General features: G+C 34.6%; 1 protein-coding gene across 48 annotated transcripts in view; it reads right to left on the bottom strand.

Moving 5' to 3' along the window:
• The window catches only part of LOC102695388 (protein tyrosine phosphatase receptor type D), a 650,800-nt gene that overhangs the window by 580,883 nt on the left and 46,979 nt on the right, over positions 1-22,938 (bottom strand). The gene's annotated exons all lie outside the window — the stretch shown is intronic.

Genomic DNA, 22,938 nt, shown 5'->3' with positions numbered 1-22,938 from the left:
GAAGTTTAGGAAAGCAAATGATTAGTGAACGAAACTGAATTTTGAAGCAACAGAATATACTGTAACAAGTATGGAAATAGAACAGAGAACATTTGAAAGATATTCAGCCTGAAACACAGAACAGAATCATCACAGTAAGGAAATCAAGGAGAATGCAGTGGCCCAAATGGATTAAGAAAAATGTAAGCAGAAAAATGGTATTTAATAAAGCAATTATAAAACATAATGAATGTTAAGAGGAATGTAGGAAAGCAAAGGGTAATAAATACGTTTTTATTTTTCTACCATGAAAATATTAGAAGGACAGTAAAAGTGTTAGTGAAGTGTGTCATTAATAATATATAATTATAATATATATAATAATAAATTATCGCTAATTATGATATTTTGTCAGTCTTTGTAACTTCTGTTATACTTTGAATTGAGGAATACTGTTATTAAAAGCACTTTTATTAAAAGATTTATCTCTTATCTCAAATCTTTTAGACGTTTTTGTTCAGTAAGCATAATCACCGTTCTACATCGGATCCAACTCAATCACATGCTGTGAGGTAGGACATGTCCCTTCTAAATCAAAAGAAATTAATTTGTGAACTAAGCAGGAAGACTTAATTGGCTTATTCACTATTTGTCAACTAAAGCTTCTTCCCATCAGATGGCCTGAACAGCTGATCATCATTTCTAACTTCTTGCAAAGAGTCTGTGTAATTTAAGAAGATATACAGTATGAACAGAGCATATTAACAGGGCGCAAAACCAAAAATGCACTGTAACTGCTTAGAAGAGAGCCTTACGTAAGGCAGAAATCAAACGTCTTACATTTATTGCTAAAATTTTCAGAGCTAGGAATTAAGCTAACCAAAGCCTTGATGTCACCTTAATATTAACTTTTAACCCAATGTCTTGCTTTATCACTAGTCACAATAATACATTGTTAAAACCATAACCTTATATTTAGCTGCATCATTAATCCTGAGCTAAATCTGCAAAATAAGGTAAACAAGTGCAAACACTGTATATAATACAAAATTTAAGGCCATGTCCCAATTCTCACACTGCTCCCTAAACCCTTCCTTCAAATCCACACTTCAGTGATGCACAGTAGCGTGAGCATTCAATGGTACGTCGTTGTAAAAAGGGTCATGTGACACCCTTCTGTGATGTCACTCACTCGTTACACAGCTCACGGTGAAAATGCTGTCTGTTGTTGATGCTGCTTTTTAGTGTCTAAGTGCATGTCGGCAGATTTTTTAAAATAACCTTTCATTCTCTGCTCCCAGTTTGATGAAATTGAATGCCATCTTGTCTTTTCCTGCACAAAAGTAGTGACGCATCATGTTCATTCATGTTGAGCAGAATTGACTCAAAACAGATAAAGTAAACTTGGGAAACCCTGAAAATATTGCTGTTTATCCAAAGCTTTGTACTACTAAATACATTTCATTTCGTCTGTCTTCGTGCAAAAGTGACAGTACAAGGAACACAACATTTTCATTCATGTTCATTCAAAGTAAACTAAATGAGGTAAATTTGGGATTATCTCAAAGCTTTGTACTATTGAATACAGTACGTGTGCTATTGAGCACTCAGTGTACAAAATACATCTCAGGTAAATGAATATTCAATAATAGTTTCATGTCATAACTTCGTACCTAGAATACATAAAGTATGAATCTAAAGTAGTCCAATTAAATTTAAGTTACATGTTACTAATACATTAATATTTTAGTCTCCATGGCAACTTCCATCCGCTTCAGAGACGGGTGCATGGGGGGGTGCTCGTTGTGACCGCCCTTGTAAAACACAGATTTAGAAATAGGATACCCTGAGCCCTTGCAGACTTGAGCAAGAACATGAATATGAAGGGCGCAAGACCGCAAGTGTGATTATTGGGATACGGACTTAGACTTACATTAATGCTGTCTGGAGATAGTATTGTAACGCATACAACGGACATTGCAGGTTGTTCGAGCCGGCTTACCAGCGCGGTGACGTCACCGCCCTTCCTTGTGAATAGCAGGGACCACAGCCGCCGGGCTGACAGGAGATTTTCCTTTAGCTCAACTGACTGGGTCCCTGTTGAGTGACGCCGGAGACCCGGATTCGAGTCCCCAGCGGTGGGGGGCCGACCTGAGGCAGCAGTGGCGAGGGCACATACCCATGTGAACCCGAGAGTGCTACAGTATTTTTTTATTTCTCAAACAGCTTTGTGTTGGTGTGCTATACTTTAGAGGAAAAGTGAAAAAGCAGTCCCGTCTCAAACTGTCCAGTAGATATTGAGCCATTTGGAAACCCTTAACTCAACTGATGGCAAACCCTTCACTTAATCAATTAAAAAGGTCATTGCTGAACCTAGATCTATTAGTCTATAGATTATTATTATTGCCTGTCACTAATTTGCCATTGTATTAATATATTATACTGTAGCGTCCCCACCCGGCGTTGTGGCCCAAGAGCACCCGGCTAGGGTGCACGGCGAGGGGCAGGATGGGAGTAGTGGTGGCCAGGGCGGGGACTAGGAGAGCAGGTGGCCAGTGCGGCCGACCAATGGCGGAACCGGTGTACACAGTCACGAGATCGCCTGGACTCATGGAAATAGTTTCCCTGGTTTTGTACCCCTTTTATACATGTACCCAATTACCACCCTATACCTTGTGTAACTGTACCCGAATTTACTCCAGAGTGTTGCAGCCTGTTGTGGTTGCTGTGTCGGACGCATGTCCGATTAATAAAGAGTGCCCTGTTCTCAGTTAACGAGCCTGGGTCCTTATCCTTACTAATACTAATGTCATTTATGTGTTAATACTGTATGTATTTAGCGATTCCTAAACAGATTCTACAATGGGATTTTCACATTTTATTAAACAAACTTTGTATGCTTTACACACTAGGGTCAATAAATTGCATGAAATCTACCAAACTTTAAAAAAATCTTCCTGTTTGCAAATAACTTAACATTATGGTCTCATACAAAATGGACAAGGGAAGTACAGCATAAAAAAGAAAAGTTTTTGTGTTTTATATATATGGGTATAATTTACTGTAGTTTACACTTGTTTATACATGTGAAAAATATATATTGTTTCAATAGTTCAAGATCTTTTCACCTGGACTGTAATTTCAGACAATACCAAAAATGCTGTTCAATAACTCTAAAATTACATGAATTGTTATTGTTATTTTTAAAACTTTGGCTCAGATATTGTAGACAAGGCCAGATTGTGCGGGGACGGATGTCTTGACATGTGACTTGCGAAGATAGTTCTGCCTATTTTTGTGTTACTTCATTAAACAGGGCTCACATGTACAGTACATGACTGCATTGATTATGTCCTTCTTTATGCTTCCATTGGATTTATGGATCATTTGTGTGATTAACAAGAAGTCACCAGCTTAAAACACTCCAAAAAGTAAGAGTTTTGTACAACCGTCCAGATGGCTTCTTCCACCAATACATGCTGGAAGTGGCAATAACTTTTGGGTAATGTGTAATCCTATTAATGTGTTGCCATAAATTGTACAGGATGCTTCAAGTAAGGCAGAGAAGAATTTTCGGCAGATGTGCTTAAAATGACGATGGCTTTAAGCCAAGACTGTCAGATGACAAAGGGAAACTTCAAAGAACTGCAGGAAGGAATAACTTTGTTAAGAACGAATTCGTTGGATGTTGTGCAAAAACAGACAGTTCCTCTGACCTTAGATGAGTATATGAAGAGCTATTGATCATCTTTAGTCTGGTCAACCAGTCATACCCTATTCATTGAAAGAATTGGTGTTTCATTTGCACGTACAGCACATATGGCTTTGGAAGGGTAAAACAATCTACAAAGTGCTGAAGGTGACTGCCACTGAAAGTGTGGTTAAGATGGTTACACCGGATTTGAACGTTAGTTGACACAAGTTCAAGGTGTTAATGACTTTTACAAAAATTAAGATCCCCAAAGAATAAATAAAGCAACTTAGAAGCCATACAATTAATTATTTAACTATATAGGCTGAAATGTTTTGGAAATTATGTTGTACTGCAAGTACAACATAGTGAAAGATGTTTTTTTCTAAACTTCCACATCCCAATACCTCACTTTCAACATCTTTCAGTTCTTTGATGTTATAATGTTATTTGGTCCACTGAAAGCTTCAACAATTAATATAGCTAGCTCCATTTGGATTCCATTCAAGAGTGAGGTCAGGAACATAACTCTGAACTGCAATTCTACAAAATATCAAATATGACAGGAAAAGGAATTTGCTGTTCTGTATTAGAAATATGTAAGGCTTTCATGTAAGGCTTTCCAGTTGTACACATAAATCAAGTGTACAATGCACATTCATTTCTGAAGTGTTTCATTATATGGAATGTTATTGATTGCACAATAAAAATGCTTTATTTAGAAGACAATATTGACCATATAAAATGTAGAAATTTGATAGTAGAATAACATGAAGAATACTATCAACTGAAACAGTTTTCCCTGTTTGTGTCATCATTCAATGTTTGCAGGAAAATCATATTTCTTGTGTTGCCACCACTCTCGAGCCTATGAGTGAGAACAGCTTATAAGAACACATAAATACATTTGAACAATGTGTAGTCTTCCCTACTATGCCACAGGTTAGACAGTATATGATTTGTTCTTAAATATTTATTGAATGCTAGGTTTCTGTCAAACTAACTGCATGAACACGTTTTTTGAACAGAGCAAATCAAGGCTGAATATGCAAGTTAAGGATTTATATTGGACGCACCCATATTGGTGCTGTATAGTTACTATTAAGTTAAAAAATCTGTACTGCCTAAAGCAGCTGCTTTTAGCAGTTCATATTCGGAATCATTATACTTTGTGGGATCAGAAGACTCCCTGAATTTTTTAAACATTTCCAGAAAGAAAAGTAATTTCTGAAACTGCATGATGACATTTGAAATTCTTCTGAGATTATCAAGCAACATATACCCTGGTGTACTTTCATAGCAAAGAAAGAAAATGGTTGGTTACAATTCTATCCATGGAATGACACTCTAATTAAAGGCATATTTTAGAGGAGGAGATTTATGTCTGTTCAGGGACCCACAGATATTTAGCAGCTTACTGTTTACTAGAGTTTTTGAGAGAGATATGCAATCCTCTTCCCAGTCCGTCTGCACACTATTAGCTGTCCAAATTCTTTTGACAGGGCCAGGAATGCACTTGAAGGTCTATTACATAAGCCGAACTGCCTAGTACGTTATACTGTAGGTTTTACTTTCAAAAATAAGGAATTATAATTAGTTCTAAAATCTGAGAGAGAAGTCGTGTAGGACATCAGATAAACAGATAGTCAGAGAAAGATGGATAGACAAATAAATATGGACAGATAAATGGGGCCAAGATTCACAGAGTGAGGTGGAGAAGAAAGCTGTATGCTCCCTTGTGATCAGTACCTGCCAAATACCAGGTCCTAACAGCTGCCAGCAACTCGTTGGTGGCAAAAGATTTGCATTAGGTTCTTAGCCCTTTATCTTACTTTCATCACTCATAATTAAATATCAAGTTCTTTTTCAATTTCTTCTAACCTGATTCAGTACTTTGAAATATGGAAACACAACTCCAAAAATCACTCCACAAGAAATCTACTTGTCTTATATGCTGTATGTACTGTACAGGAATAGTGAAATAAGTGCAAATTAACTATTTATTAGCTAAAATACTAAATAAATAAAGGTATTGAATGGCATCTGAAGTTCTCTATAGCTGATACTCATTCTAAAAATCTTCTTTTAGGTAATAGCATTGTTTCTTCATGAGGCGGCCTTCTCTGTAGAAAAGCATTTACGTTTTCTCCCAAGGGTACAATAATCCGACGTTCCTACAGTATATTAATTTTAAAGCCTCTACCTTTATTCATAATTCATAACCCATTTCATGCACGGGAGAATACCTAAAACTAAAATTAATCTACTACTTTGGTGACTTTTTACATTTGAGAAAATTAGTATGAGAATGGCCTTTTTATTTCAGTGAAAATATTTGAGCAAAGATTTGATCCTGTGTACTGTGCCACCATCTTCACTGTAACGTGAACATATGCCAGCATTTCCCTTAGAACACAATTAAGGTCTCATGGAAGACTTTACTTTTGTCAATCTGGAAGCAGCTTGTAAGCGATCAAAATTCTGTATAATTTACAGCTGGTTGGGTGTGTATGTGTGTGTGGCAAGGGCGTTAATGACCAAGTGTCATGAATTTTATAACACAAGCTGTTGCCTGTCTTCAGCTTTCCTTTGCTTTAAATCACATCTGCAGTCTGTTATGTAATACATCATTCTGGTAAATCCAGTAGAATGCTCTTAATTCTTTGTATTCAAAATGCTATTATGACAACAAAAAAATCATGATTTACCAGGCTTTCTTTATAAGCAACTTCTTGATTTCTCTCCAAGTTAACTGTTAGCTGACAAAAACATAGAAAACTCTTTCATAACACCAATACTCTAAAACAATCCTTGAGCAACAACACAGTTTCAAGCACACAGTGTAGATCCCCAAAAGGGATTTGCGATACAGTATATGATCAGGATTTAAACATCTTGTAATGTAGCATACATGCAATGTAATTTTCTTAAGGAACAAGCAAAAGGTTTATTCCATACTGAAAAGAGAAGAAAAAAAAACACCACGTTTTGGCTGTGGAGCCTTCTTCGGGTGTAATCTTCGTACACCCATTTTCCATGCATCCGAAGAGGGCTCCACAGCCGAAACGTTATGTTTTCTTTCTTTTCTCTTTTCAGCATGGAATAAACATATTACCTGTTCCTTTGCAGCCTACGCATGCTGACGCAGCTACCCACCTAATTTTCTTAATATATTTTTCAGACCATGGGAGGAATGGAACAATCAAGATTTGCAGTGGAACAGTAGTCAGTAGACAGGGATGTGGCTTAAAAACTTGAACCATCCAAAATGTTTGGGTCATAATCTCTTTTTAACTTGATTGCCTCCTCTCTACCATGGCCTTCGTTTTAATTTTAGAGTTCTACAGTCTGAAGACAAACACCACAAAATGAAAGCTTTAATGCCAAGAGGTATAATGAAGAGAAATGTAAAAGGTATGATTTATGACTCTCATAACAGTGATTCTAATTGTATAATTAAATTATATTAAAGGAAACACCTACAGTAGTAGCCATTAACTGACAATAAAGAAGTCACCCAAACTCAAATACTTATTGATACATTATTTTTTTCTGTTAAATAAAATCATATACAGCACCTTTAATTTTGAGGTCATCAATTCACACACAATGTGAAATCAGGTAACAGCTTTCTTTTATTCCAACAGTTACACTGTCATGAAAAACCTATATTATAGGAAAACAACATAAAATATTAGAAATCCCTCTGGTAAAACATTAGCATAAATGCTAATGAAGAACACTTTTTTAAAAAATAAATAAATAAAATGTGTGATTTTAATACAGACTTTTAAACATGCATATTGTATGAGTTTCATCAAAATAAACCTTCCCCCAAAACACAGCAACCTACTGAACATTATAAAGCCTCTAATATAATATCATGTTACCAATAAAACACTCCAGGCTGCACATTAGCTAAACATTAAAATTTTGGTGACTGTCTGGTTCCATAACTACGAAAGGCTTAAAGACATTTCATGTATTTTAATTCACCTCTAAATGGAAACAAAATCTTTGAAAGCTAAATGTAAATAAAATGGAAAATGCTATGGAAGTGGCCTAAATCTATTATAATGTTATTAATGTGACATTAATATTTTCTGAAAACTCAAAATCAAGCAGATGTAATGGTGGTTATCCTTGTGTCTTTCTCCTGAAATTTTTTTGGAGCTTAGAAAAAGATACAGACATAAAAAAAGAAAATAAAACACTTTGAGACACAACAAAGGTAATGTTAAAATTAACGGGGACTAAAAGCATACTTTAAAACAATTGTTTCATGTTGATCAATGCACAGGAGTGACATGTAACATTTTGCTTAACCAAAAACCAGCAAACTAATCTGAAAAAAAAAGTATCCTCTATGACAAGCCAAATTGCTTTAACTATGCTAAATTTATTATCTTGATTTTGACCACTTTACAAGAACAGAACAAACTAATTAGTCTAGATGTTTGAGTCATTAAGCACCTATTTTGATTAATTAACATATAGATGATGTGTAAATTAGTTAATACATTATATTATTGGTGATTTATGATACTGGTATAACATTTATCTTGACAGCTATAGTTCAATCACGTTATGAGCAATACTAGAGGAATGTTTTAGGTTGTTTATTGACATTCAAACCTATAATAAATTATATACAGAACTGTATCAATGAAAGGTAAACCATTATGAGAGCCCTTATTGAGTAATACAGAGTAGCACATACAGTACTATATTTTTTATTGCCACAGTGAGCTTCTTAACTATTAGAGAGGGGCATACAGTATACAGTATACAGTATGTACAGGTAGGGTGGACGACTTTCAGCAATCACTTGCTACATAAAAATATTGTTAAATCAGTATACAGTAATTATGTACTGTACAAAGCTAGGCATCTGATAAAGGATATACAACTGCGTGACTCACTTTAAGTACAAAAATTAAGTACTTTACGTAAGTACAAAATTACTTTAATGACAACGTTCTGTGCACTATCATTATAAAAAGTCTCATTCAGAGAGCAAAATAATAAAAAATAATGATCTGAGATTCTACAAAGTAAAATATAATACTGCACTCTATGCTGAAATGATTTAATGTGATTATAAGGAATAAAGTAACAAAAAAAGCTAAAATGCAATTATCATAGTGAATAGGGTGTATTTTAAATTATGCTGTGTATAGCATGAAGATGAAGATTTAAAGACATTGGAAAAAATAATTTACATTCTGAACTTTGTAGAGAATCCTCTGAGAAGAGTCAGTCTGCGTGTGCCTCTCTGTCTCTATCTCTCAGAGTGGTTGTTCTCTATGATCAATTGTGCCAACACAGGTAGGGTGGGACTAGTCAGTGAAGGCTTTCTCAACTCTCAGCAACACAGCGACCCCCAGCATGGAACTACAATGCCTGTGGTGTGTTAAAAGAAGGTCTGACAAGTCTGCCTACAGTTCCCTATTGTGTGTCCAGTTGCAACATTCTTAGCCTTTAAGAACAAACAATTGGTGATTCTAAATCAGCTGTTCATTAGAAAATAAACAAATATAAATATATACAGTACAATACACTCCAATATGTTAAGAGCTTTAAAGCTCTGATTTCCCCCCCAACAAAAGTCCTCCAGTAGATCTTTAAAGATATATTTTATCCATTTTGTGAAGAAAGAGATCTATTTCATTTTCTGGTCTCTATATCATTGTCATTGTGTGGACGTTACACAATAAATCAGACCAAGAACAGAGTTAATACTGACTTAGATGCTGTCAGAACAGAAGACTGTCTGGTAAATGTGGGCAGGTTGCTTTCAAGCCAGAATTGAACAGAGTGTATTTGGTGAGTCATATTTAACCACCATTTTCTAAAATGTGCAGCTAAGTCACACATGTGATTCTACATTCAGCAACAATAATCAAGAATCACACAATCAGTCTGCTTAATTTTATCTCTAAACAAAGTGGATAATTACAAGGCAAATCAAGGGAGTAAGGCACTGATTAAATACTTTAGATATACAGCAAGAAACAAAGTGATTCACATTTGAATCTTTTCAATGTACAATAATACACACCAAGCTTTCTTTTACACCAATATTAAAACAAAGCTCAAGTGAACACGGAAGAGTAAATTGAGGCTGTTGTAAAAAATTAAAAACCTTGAAGCTAATAAAAGCCCAAGTTAATGTTAGCAAGAATTTAAGTATTGGGGGCCAACAGCCAAACACTGCTTTGGCTGAGAACTCTCACTGTTTATAACATAGTGTTGTTAAATGTAGTAAAAAGTACACATTTATTTCTTGGACTTTTGGGAAAACAACCATTTTAAAACTTGAATTTCTGCAACTTATTTTAGGTTTCATTGTACTACTGTACATCTTTAAATGCTCAAGAATTTAACGGCAATGTTGTATTGTCAGTGACATACAGTATACAAATGATTTCTTGGAACTGTTTGCTAATTTTTACAGAATCTTTATGTATATTTATATACATATTCATGCAACATACAATTTTTCCTAAAATACATGTAATAATTTAAAGAACCTATTTGTGGAGAATTTAACTGAGCTGTATCGAAATGAGTTACAGTTCATCAAAAACTAACAAACAAGAAGAGGCCACTCCAATTTTCTGTTTCCAGTGGCTAATTGGTCCAAGGATCTCTCATAGCGATTTCTTGTGCAAAAATGACTGGGCAGTTTGTTCCATATTCCCATATCCCCACAGATATATTATATTTTCATATATATTCCCATTTGTGTAAAACATGTTGTTAGTTCTCAGCTTGGGATGAACTACCACATGGCTTCCACTTGTGTCCACTAGCTCGTGTTTCACTACTAATTCTAAAGAAAGTCCAAAAATAGACTGAGTGAGGTGCCCTTTGAGAATCTGATTCAGGTTTGTTTGCAGCCTTCTCTGTTCAAAAAAAGGTTGTGTTCCTTCAACCTGCCGGTATTGGGGCATTGATTTAAGCCCAGAAATATATCTGGTCATTCTTCTCTGGACAGATACCAGTGCAGCAATATATTGTTTTGTGCTGTGGGGTATCAAGAGTTGAATTACACACCTATTTCTTCTTAAGGTAATACAAAGGACATTCTTTGGAGTGTGGAGTTAGGCTGATTGGAGTTGCACATCTGTTCCTAATCTTATTTTGTCAATTGAGGCAGACACAATGACCAGGAACCAGGTGGCCAGACACTGTTAGTATTATTTAACAATGACCAAAACATTCTTGGGAGGTAATTAAGCTAACCTTATTGGGGATAGTACTAAAATAAAAAAGGGATTCCAATCCAGTAAAAATAAGACTTCACACACTTTCAAAAGACAGAGTTATATGGTATATGGAGAAAGGTTTTCTTTTGTTTGGCATCCATTTAGGGAATGGTTTTGTCTTGCATAGGGTTTATAATTTTATAATAAATAAGTTCCTTTTATCATTTACAAGGCTAAGTTCCATTTTCTGGTACAGTTAAAGGCTGTGTCAAGGTACTCACAGTTTTGTTATTGTCAGGTACTACTTGTAAATAACAAATAGCTATTTTAGGCTCTACAAAAGTTATCCTTCGGCATTCTCTGACGAATGGGGGTGTATAATTATTAACTTTAGAATTGGTTTTGAAGGAAAACTGGTATTAGGACCTGAGTTTATTTAATTTGTTAACATCCTCTGAACCAATGCTCATGTGGGTCCTAATGCCCCAGTGTAGTGACGGAGACACTATACTGTAAACTGGCGCCGTCCTTCGGATGAGACGTAAAACCGAGGTCCTGACTCACTGTGGTCATTAAAAATCCCAGGGTGTTTCTCGAAAAGAGTAGGGGTGTAACCCCGGCGTCCTGGCCAAATTTCCCCATCGGCCTTTATCAATCATGGCCTCCTAACAATCCCCCTCTATAAATTGGCTTCATTACTCTGCTCTCCTCCCCACTGATAGCTGGTGTGTGGTGAGCGTTCTGGCGCACTATGGCTGTTGTCGCATCATCCAGGTGGATGCTGCACATTGGTGGGGGTGGAGGGGATCCCCATTACCTGTAAAGCGCTTTGAGTGGAGTGTCCAGAAAAGCGCTATATAAGTGTAAGCAATTATTATTATTATTACTACAGTTTACTACAAAACATAACAGCAATCGACTTGACCCAATGACCCAAAAGCTGAAGAAGCATCTCTAACCACCATTCGATCATGATGCCAATAAGGAATAGTTTAAATAAACTTATAATTTGAAATGCTAGAAGTACTCCTATGTTCTTGCTGTATTAATTTTTTATGTTTCAGTATAGCTTTAAAACCTTTTATCATTTACAGAAAGATGATACCAAACCTCTTCATCTGAAATAATTCACAGTGCAAGTAACTATTGATATTCCTACTTGATTCATGAGGCTGACAGTGATAAATAAGCCTTAACCACAAAAGAACGTATGAGTCCATTGTACATATTATATGTTTCGATCTAAATATTATCCAAATGACAATTATGTTTTTGAAGGGGAACAAGTGCCGTTAGCTTTTAGTTAATGCATACCCAGGAGAAGGTAAAAAAAAAAATCTTTACTCACTGCATGGGGTGAAAAGGATGCAGGGTAAGAAAGTCTTTCTTGAAGATGAAGAGAAGAAAAAAAGAATCTGACAGCCTCTGAAGAAATTAAAAATATCTTTAAAGGCATTCCACCATTGCTTTGAATGACATATGCCATATGGAGATCACAGGAAAGCGGCACTGCCCAATTGTGAAGAGATTAACATTTAATTTCCTGTAGCCTTCCATTTGCTTTGAGATGACAAAATGTATATGATATATTTCAGGCAGTAGCTACAACTTAAAAGGTAAAATATGTAAATCAGTCTCCACTGTTTTATACCTGTAAATACGATGTGTACCTAAATATTTCTGTATCCTTAAAAAAACACGCATTAGCCAATAGTTTGAATGTACTTTTACAATCTCCTGAGGAAATAAAAAAAAGCAACTGTTCTTTCAACATTTTTTTCTTTTTATTTTCATTGCTTCATCATTATTTGTAAAAATATTTTTTATAAATATTAACTTGGTAAAAATAACTAATAATTGTCTTAATGGTTTCATTTCTGATGAAGACATTCAACGCATAGAAGTTACTGTAAATCCAAGAGTGGATGTTTGTGAGAAATACAGTTCCTGTAAATTAATTTTACAAATAGACTCAGGTGTTTGCAGATTAATCCTTTATGGTGTAACACAGTGACGTGAATAACAATTTATTTTATTTACATAATTTTTGCATTAATCCAAATTTTAATTTCACTATGTAGGTTAGTTGTTAACCACAGGTGGCTTAAAGTACAGTACCTAACGGATTTGCATTTCCTTAATAAACGCTTGTCTGAATATTAATGACTACGGCATAGTGTTATATTAAATCATCTATTGTTAATTATGTAATATAAATAAAACAAATCTATATACAGTATATATATATCAATTTAATTCGATTAAGACATTCAATTTTAAAACTGTTTTTAGGGTTACTTACTTACATCCAGTTACATTTCTGCATGCTATTAAGAGATGATTTTCAAATAAAAAACTGCACAGTGTCACTATTTTCATCATAAGAGTAAATTGTGAAAAAAAAATTATTCCAGTTGTAGAACAAATTCAAGAGGCAGTGGCTTCCACATTTGATTTTAGCAATGGTACGGGATATTTCTCAGATGTTTTTCTGAATCCCATTATTATTGGTTGAGTTGTTAATTTGGTTTTAGTTATTTTCAGGTCAGAAAATAATAGTTGTCTGGAAATTATAAAAATGTAAAAGCAGTCTTTTCACTATTATTCAGTTCACCAATTAGTTCATCTTAATAAATAAGTACAAATTTAAGAACTTTAGAGCTAAAACATAAGTGAATGTGAGCAATTGTATCACTGAATTCAAATATGGGCATTATAGACTACTGCAATAAGATGGTTATTGAAAATAAAATTGTCTGAAACTGAATTTGAACGAATCCTATTAAAAACTGGAATACTGCACATCCAAACAAAATAAATTTGGTATGAATGACACATCAGTCAGGTACTATCTATTTAAGAAGGCAGAAGAAGCCTTTCCAAGTCTGTGAGGCATGAAGGAGAAATTGTTGCTTATTAGCAAGTAAAAGAAAGTGGTAATCAAACACTGCCTGTCATTTGAAGGAGGGGAAAAAAAAGCAATTTTTCCTGTTGTGGGGCATGAAGAAAATCAAAAGAATATCAATTTGTTTTTAAGTTCACCTTGAAACTAGAGTTAGTAACCCAAGTGTACAAGATTCTCAATCCTTATGTAACAGAAGAACATAAGAAAGGTTTCAAACAAGGACATTTGGCCCATCCACATTTGATAATAATTAACTGATCCAAGAAACTCACCCAGATAGTTCTTGAAATAAACCAAGGTAAAGCCTTCAACAACGTTGCTTGTTGCAGACTCCCACAATCCTTAAAATAACATTATGATTTCAACTATATATATATACACATTCTTATAATAAGAAAGTTTACATGCTGATATAAGGGAAATGTATATTTAATTTAAGTTTCTACTAGTTGATATTGTGACAGAAATCCTTTCCTACTGTAGCAGCACATGCTTCCCTTATTGTCCTCTGGTGCTCTTAGTGCAGCATGATCAATGAGCTCCTAACGGTATGCATAAATCAAAAGCACACTTTCTGTTTGCTGCTCTGTAGATCTTTGTTTTCTTCTCCAATTTCCATGAAGACACCAATAAGTTGTTGTGCTTATCAAAACTATGTTGTTGACATTATATTCACCTCGATTTTGTTCACATTTCTAAGAGCAGGTATGTCTGTAGGATAATCTTCAATATTATTATTTAATGAAACTATATGCTGTTGTTTGTTCAGATTGATTCTTTCATAGTTAGATAGCAATGATAAAGCAGTACCTTTTTATATTTTCAGTTTATTGTTTACTTAACAGTACAGTATACAAGATTTTTTCATTACAGTACACTGGGAGTCCCATCTACAGTGTAATGAGCAAGCAGATCTTTCATGACTTCAGAGATATAGAGGTGATACAAGAATAGACTGGCTACTCCATATCAGGACCTTTGTGTTAAATATTGTGATTCCATTGGACATACATTAGCTCAGAGTTTTTTATTTATTTCATGTAGCTACATTTGTTTCCTATAAAATACCAAGTGTAAGCAGCAAAGCAATTTTCACTGCAATTTTCAATTTGCAGACTCATTTTTGTATGAGTTGATTAATTAATCTAAACATAACAGCACCTTTTAAGAACATCCCGTGTGGGATATGGTTTAACGACAGACAAAATTCTGGAAACCCTCAAAGGTATTTTCCCTAACAACTAAAAAACATGGTATGTTTTTATATTTGGATTGATGTTAATCTTATTAGTTAGGAGAAATCTTAAAAATCAGTACTGTACACATGATGTAAATGTGGAAGCAAAATACCTAATTCTAAGCAATTGAGGAGCAATGCATGTGATGTTTTTTTTAATCAGACCAATTAGCTAGAAACAACCTGGTTTATACTGTATGTACCAATGTTAATAATGTTCAAGGATTTTAGTGTATGTAAATATGTAAATGATGCAGGGGCTAACTAGAGGCAGGGTCTAAGATGACACTATTTTTTGTTCTGGAAGAATCAGATGTCTTCTGCCATCTAATTTATCCATCCATTTATTTTCTAACTGCTTTATCCAATACAGGGTTATGGGGGGCTGAAGCCTATCTTGGCAAGCAATAGGCGCAAGGTGAGATACACTCTCAGTGCAATGCCAGTCCATTGCAGGGCATAAACAGACACACACACTCACACCATGACCAGTCTTCCCAGAAGCCCAAACCAACCTGTATATCTTTGAATTGTGCGTGGAAACTAGGGTCTCCAGTGAAAAAACACGCTAAAAAGTATAAAGGAATACAAACTCCAAGTAGATAGTGTCCTTAGATGCCAGATTAATCCAAGGGTTCATGCACTGTGAGGTAACAATGCTAACCACTGCGCCTCTGTGTCACACCCATCTAGTTTATTACTTAAAATTGTGTTACAAATAATTCATAAGTGGAATACAAGACTACATTTGTCTTTTAAAATGCTTTATATTAAACAGTACTCATGTTTTTTAGGTTCAATTTAAACATTAATTTATGGAATTACACATAACTGAAACCACTCTAAAATGACAAGGTGGAGTAACAGTACCCAGATCAAGGTTTTATTGCTTTTTGAGTAAAAGAAGCATACAAAGTACAAGTGAAGTTGGAAGACATATAGTTACTAGATTAATTATCTTAAGTCACGTCTTCAGATATCTACATATGCATCGGCAAAACAATTCTGGGTCTCCATTTTACAATCTAAACTTTTAACGTATTCACAATCCCTTACCTGCATTTCTCTACACCTCTTGGAAGTTAAAATATTGTTTCATGTTAGTATAACACTTCTCTCCAGAGCTCTTTTGATAATTTTTTAATGGATTAGTGCCATTCTAGGCATGTTGGTCTTCACTCAGGTTATCAACTTGCAACCTTTCCATGTCACAGCAATGTGGTCAAAATTCTACTGCACTGTTTGAAACTGAGAAATGTGATCTGAAGTTTAAGAAATTTAAGCCCATCTGCTTTTTAGTTGTTTCCTTATTTTGTCTCAGCTACACTTGTTTGTACTGTATAGCCACCATTTTTCATGAATCTATTGATTGTGGTCAACACCCCATTATGCAAAACACTCACTTCCTCTCAAGTAATACCATCACTTGTAATACTGTACTGTAGGTAATTACAGATGCATGATCATCATGTTTTATCTCCTTTTTGGAGTCATGGGATCTCACTTGAAGATTTTAAAGATCCAATGTCTTTTATTTTTCTTAAATTACAAGTTTGTGTGGGTTTTAAGTTTTCTTCCCAACATGATGACAGTCAGACAAAAATGAGAAAAAAACATGTTAAATGGATATTTTGGTAACTGTCAACCAATATCAACAGAATTGAAATACATTGGGTAAGGCAGTGATAGGCACCCTTGTCTTCTTATATGCACTCTGGGACATAATACAAACTGAGATAACAGCAATAAATGATGATATACTCCTAATATTCATGACAGAGTGCCCAGGGTGTGCTGGAGTTCAATTGTAAAGGACTGCAGGTGTTTTGATGAGAAGCTTTTGTTACAAAATGACAGCAAAACGTTTCTTATAATTTCACATTATAAATCAATTTTCATGGGAACATGGTGATTCTTATTTCCATAGTTAATTTTTAGTAAAACTCTACATGCCTAGATCTGGATGACCCAATAATTTAGATTAACAACGAATCAATGTTTATACATGATGTTTAAATCTAGATTATGTGTACAATGGAACATAAGGAAATGTATAAATTAAAATAAATCAATATCCACTTTGGTCAATGTGTTTCATGAATTTAAATTGGTTCAGCTGGTTTAAAATGCCCATTATGCTTGTAATGAGTCAGTGTTTACATTTTAAATCTCAGTTTCCATTAAAGAAATGTCTTTTTCCCCATGGGTTTCTCATCAGATGGACAGAAAATCTAAACCTAGTACATTAGAGTATTGGAAGTACCGATCTTCCCTGTCCTTAACTATAAAAGTACTACATTGTATTACTTTAGACAACTTTCCAATTGCATAAAATTAAAAATTACAAACTTAAAAATTATAGTCAAACTGCTTTAGCAAGCAATGGCTACAAATAACTGGTCAATAGGGGGTAAATTAGCAATGATCAGCAGGAAGAGATTTGCATTTACCAAAGTCAGCAGATCAAACTCGAAAAGCACCTGCCAAGGATGAATTACAATACTACCAACAATATACTGTATGAGGTAGTGCAAATAAAAAAAAAAGAAATGAGCCGTGAAGAAGTTTAAAGATAGTTTTCAAATACACTTTAAGTGAAATTTCCAGATGAAGAAAATGATAATGTCTATAAATCTTGGGAAATTTGTTTACCGAAAAAGTAGTAATAAAGTATAATGTATGAGATACGATAAAGCAAAGCTATTTCCAGATGTATTTTCAAGTATGCAGACTTTTGAATTTATGCATTTTAAAGAATAAACATTTCTTACGTTTCCACTGTACAACGGTAATTTAAAAGGACGAAAAAAGACCCTCTTGGATTTTCATTATGGCTGTTTCGTCCCAGTGTGTGGTCTATGTGTGTTTGTTTTTATGTTCCACATTGATGACCTTTGATTGTTCTCCCTCCCCCATTGTCCCACCATTGCACTAATGTTCTGTATGACATCATCATCAATCAGGTTCTCAGCCAATCGGAGTGCATCTTATTCAGTATATAACATGGAGGTTTTCAGTAAGGAGAGGCCTTTCGTTTGACTTTGGTAATCGCTTCTGTGGTTTGTTGTTTTGTTTTGTGGGTGTGTGTACTTTCGTATAGCTTTGGCTTTGTTGTTTTGTTGGTTTCTGTTCGTCTCCCTGTACTTTAGTTTGTTTGTGTTTATCGTTTATTTTGCCATTACCTTGCCCAAACTTGTTATATGTTCAATCTCTGTGTTCGTTTGTATCCTGTTACTTGTGTCCACTCTTGTTTGTATTTGTAGCTCACTTGTGTATTTGTGTGAACTTTTGTGTACAGAGTTAGTTTAGGTTGTTGGGTACATTCTACACACTTAGTTGATCTTTGTATTAGTCACACTAGTTTAGTACAGGTGAGTGCCATTTGTCTTGTATGGTTTTGGGTAGTCAGTGAAGGTTAGCTAGGTGTTTGAAGGCGCCAAAAACCATGTGTTTCGGGTTTTGTTTTGAAAACATACAGTATTTTAGTCCAAATTCCCTGCTATTCCATTTATCTTGATGGTATTGTTCATTTAGGAATACTGATGTGAAGTTTGACCTGTAATGAACTGACATGCATATTCAGAATCTTTGTAAAATACTAACTAATGCAGTATTCAATATGTTGATAAAATCTTCTATTCATCATCAGAAAGATTTTTCCTGATAACTGTCATGAGATACATTACAGGAGCATATAGCACAAGTATATGGCACAATGCAGGGCTACACCTCCAATGAGACCAAGTTCCAGGCAACACGCACAAGCACACATGGACAGTTTAGAGACACAAATTAACTCTAAACTCTTGAAATCATTAATCACTGTTGAACATATAACCTGTTAAAAACATAACTAGTAGATACCATGGACATTTCCATCATCATTTAATGATGTTACTTTATAACGTGTTTGAGATGGTAGCCTACATTTCCCAAATAGTAGTGCAGACCAGTGAGATTGGGTGGGATTCTGTATTCACTATGCAACAGCATCCCCTACTGCTTACTGGACACCTGTGACCTAATAAAGTTATCAGTGAAAGCTGCAGCACCCCTCCATTCTGCATGTGACTTGACTATTTACACTGTGAGTTCACAGTGTGAAATAGAAGTGTGTATTACTCTACAGAGAATGTGGGCATTTAATGATGATCCTTCCCATGGTGTTCCTGCAGATATGGCCTTAAACTGTATCATTACAAACTTGCAAAAACTCAAATTTACAAGTATGAAAAAAGAAAACATAACTGAAAATTACTGTATACAGAAAACTAAAAAACAACAACAACAACAACAACAACAACAACAAATGCAACAGAAAAGGGTGAAGAAAAAATAATCTTGTCCCAACAAAAAAAGTCAGTTTGGTGTGGCATACAGTATTAAAGTTATCACAATGCTGGATGTTGTGTTTAAATCCTTACAGCATCAGAAGGCAGGCATAATACTACATAATTCTAATATAAGAAAAAGCTTTACATAATGGGCCAGATTCTCTCTTATGCATTTTTAAATATGCTTTATTATTATAATTTAAGAGAAAATATTGCTTTTCCAACTTGGCATTAAAATGCAGCAACCTCCAGCAACAGGTCTTTTTTCATTTGCTTAGCAGATATGAACACGTATAATGTATACTTTTCAGTACAACTTTCACACATTAGCAGCTTAGCAAAAAACAAAATGTGCATTTACAAAATGAAAAAAAGTTTTAAAACTGATTGCGTGCAAATCTGCTATATTTGTCACTCATTTCAGAACTAGGTCAGGGCCAACAGGCTCCAGTATCAGGTGCTGTATGGTATAGTATTCTCAATTACTCTCTAATGAACTTATTTCAACTCCACAGCAGTCAGTGTTTGTTGTAAATCTAGTTATGTTTAACAAAAGACATTCAAAGTAATTCTGGTGCATAAATCTTATTGACACAGCCCCCGTGCAGATTCTTTTACTGTGCTGACAAGTAAATATCTTGTAAAGAACAGTGACTGATGACTCTGCTTCGCTCCCCTGGTTGTAACCACTGTACATCTGAGATTTAGATGTCCTCCATGTTTGCACTTCTAGAATCCTATAGAAATGTGTTCTCTTTTCTTGACAGATCAATGTGTTTAGAATCTCAAGAAGTCAGAGACAAAATGTGTAATTTAATCATAATTTCAATGCTTATCTCACTTATGCAAGTGGAACACTTTCCTTGGATAGTATTTAATTATTCAGGAGATAATCGTCCAATTTTCCCTTGCAAATTATGCTTAAGGCAATATTATTACAATGCACAAAATAAAATTTAAGCCCAGAGATACACAAATCAAAAACAAGTGGTATCAATAGCACACACATTCCCAGGCCACTTGCCATAGATTGAATTATAGCCCATACACATTTTTGCTATTTCTGTGCTCTGTTTTTTTTGTGTTTTTACATTTCCCTTGTCAAAGTTACTTATGATACAAGAAGCGCGTTAAGATTTTCTTTCCAAAACCAGGGAAGTATTTCAACCTTTCATGAAAAATATTCATGCTGCAGGGTAAATTTTGTGTTGTTAAAATATGGCTTATAAGACAATTGCTCTTTTATCAGATGCATATTGTTTTATTTATTTGGCACAATCAAAACATTCCTTTGGGAATGGTTTTGTTCAAAGAGAAGAGCTTCTAAATATTGAACTGTTAGTGTGCACAACTGCACTTATTCCATATGACATTTGATTTTTATATAGCTACATACTGTTTTTTTAATAAAAAGCATTCAGATTACAGGTAGAAAAATCAAAAAAGGTGACTGGAAGATTCTTCTGTGTTCTCATGCTTTTAACAAATTTAACTAAGTAATTCATATTAGAAAAGCGGTACAATACAAAATAAAACATGGAAAAATTTAGCACTAATGAAGCTCTGATATCCACAGTGTATCTGAATGTGTTCCATTGAGAATATTTCTGAAACAGCTGACTTTGGCTTTGCACGGATGTCATCCATCACCTTTGATGGTAATTCCCAGACACTTAGGTTAATACACAACATAGTGATTTCACTGTAAACTAAAATAAAAAAAACCTTGTCTTGCTACAATAATTTTGTGATTTTTAATCATGCTACTTTGAGAAACAAAAGTTTGTTACCAATGTTACTAATATGTTACTAATACACGCACACAAAACAAAGTATGTATTGAAAGCGAACCCTGGATCTCCTACGGTACATACAATTTTCTCTTCAGTAAAGGAATTATCTTGCCCTCTAGATAATGATGCAACTTCCACTTGCTGTCCCCCTGAGTACATATATTATGCTTGAATGGTCAATTTATCACATACAGACTACTGAAATCTCCTTATAAAAACTGTGAAAGCTACCCAATAAACCACTTTAATGGTCATAAGTCTTTTCTTGCTAGAAAAAGAAAATGATCAATTTAGCCTAACTGGAGTTGAAGACTAATATAATACAGACTTTAGTCTACTTCAAACAGCTATGCAGAAAAACTGTGCCTGAAGGTAGTGGCTACAGAGGCATTTCAAAAGAATGGGTGGAATTACACATGTAATGTAGGCATCATTTAAGCTCTAATACCAATATGAAGACATAATAAAGTCATTTTCAGATTTTACATTATGGTACACTACAAAATGCTACCATTAAAGGAGTCTGTTAAAACCACTCATCCTATTGCCTGACCCTTTTTAGGGCCAGCAATTCTAAAGGGATCCCAATCTGTCAGAATTGATTTGTTTCAAGTGACAGTTAGTCTGCAACATGCTGACTTTAGACTGTTTGTTGAAAGAAGTTAGCAAGGGAGATTTACTGTAGTAGATTGAATCTAGCAGTTCACCATAAACTTAATTTATCATCTGGCATTACCCTATCAGATGGTTCCAAGAGAAGAAAAACCTGAGCCCTAGGTCTCATTAATCCCAAGGCAAATGTGAATGGAGATAGAATATATACTGTATATATATCTATCTTTACAAGGAATACCGCGCTTAAAACATTGGCACTGATATGTTTTTTGCTAATGTTTCACTATTCTAATTTTTGAAACTTGCAAATTACAATAATACTGATTACCTCTGGATTTATGGTCTTCTTAAAGAAAATTCTGTTATCAATGGGCAATGAATCCTGCCACAGTATCTTATAACATATACTCACTGTGCACAGCATGCAATTTGTACACCCTGGCACCTGGCTTAATCAAGCAGAATTACCAGAATTTCAATGCTTGAAATCAAAGAGATTTGGGGAATATTCAGAACAGGCTATCAGGTGTTTTCCAACTGATGAAACTGATCTAAAAAATCACACAGCAGATTACAATTTACAATAAACATACAAAAGCAAAACAACTTGGAAATATTACACAAAGGTCAGATGCAATCAGATCAATGTTTACAGAGATCCAATGTAAAAATATGCTTGAGGATTGGACTAGTATTCTTTGGAGTATAACAGGTTTTTTAGTTGATTTAACTGCATAACGTAATACTGACTAGAATCAAAGTTTTCTTTGATTTATCATCTCAAAAATTGCAAAAGAGCATATATATTTATAAGATGTCTTCAACCATGGTTAAATTTTAAAGTAAAGCAATGAAAGCATCTGAGAACTGTGCAGCTTTTTACCAGGCATTCTGAAATGTTTTAGACAGTAAAGTAAATTCAGGAAATCACCCTTGGAAATCTGACATATTTTGCAAAAGATGGCATTATCCACTGGATAACCCTGCTTTGGATACTAAACAAATGAGATTTCTTGGTTATGAAGTTGGACATTAATCAAACATTTTAACTAGTTTAGTTGAGTAGTAAGATATGGAGAGAACATATCTTAGATGTCTATACAGCAAAAAAAAAAATCTTTTGAATTACAGCTTTTTCAAAGGGCTTGATGATTCTCAGCACAACTTGAGATT

The sequence above is a fragment of the Lepisosteus oculatus genome, chromosome 1, assembly GCF_040954835.1.
Source record: "Lepisosteus oculatus isolate fLepOcu1 chromosome 1, fLepOcu1.hap2, whole genome shotgun sequence".
Taxonomy (NCBI): Eukaryota; Metazoa; Chordata; class Actinopteri; order Semionotiformes; family Lepisosteidae; genus Lepisosteus; species Lepisosteus oculatus.
This window is presented reverse-complemented; position numbering and strand designations above follow the sequence as displayed.